The following is a 606-nucleotide window of genomic DNA, read 5'->3' as shown; positions in this document are numbered from 1 at the left end:
GGGAGAGCAGCGTGCTCTGTTAGCTTGCTGGGTGAGCTGCTTTTTGCCCTGAACAGTTGCTGGCCTGCTCCCTGTGAGGGCGTGGTTAAAAGTATCAGTTCCTCACCTTTCCTACTTTTATCCTTTACAAAAAGGGGTCTGTATGAAATGAGTGTGATGAAAATGTTACTTCTTTATGTCTCTGCCATGCAGAAGGGGCTCGCCCTTCTCCCTTATGTGATACCAGGCTTCCCAGGTGTGTGGCATCACAATTGCAGACAGAAGCAGAGCTGAGAAAGAGCTTTACAGGTTTGGAAGATGGACATTTGAAAGAGAGGAGGTGATAGATACAAAAAGAACAAGGAAAAATAAAAACTTGAACCAATGATTGTGGAGACTACCTTGTATTCAAAGCAGTCCTGGACATTGCTGATCATACAGAACTATTATAATAAATGTGGGAAGGGGGAGCAGGGTGGGACTGGGATTTAGCTGCTAGGGGAAGGTTGCTAGGAGTTACAGCCAGGAGCAAGGGGAGACTCGCCTGAAGGAAATCCTGCCAGGGGCTGCAAAGCTGTGTCTGTTGAACAAGTGTATCAGCCACAGGAAGGCAGGGGAGCTGCCTGT

The sequence above is a fragment of the Pterocles gutturalis genome, unplaced genomic scaffold, assembly GCF_000699245.1.
Source record: "Pterocles gutturalis isolate BGI_N339 unplaced genomic scaffold, ASM69924v1 scaffold36544, whole genome shotgun sequence".
Classification (NCBI taxonomy): domain Eukaryota; kingdom Metazoa; phylum Chordata; class Aves; order Pterocliformes; family Pteroclidae; genus Pterocles; species Pterocles gutturalis.
Note: the sequence above shows the minus strand (reverse complement) of the source record.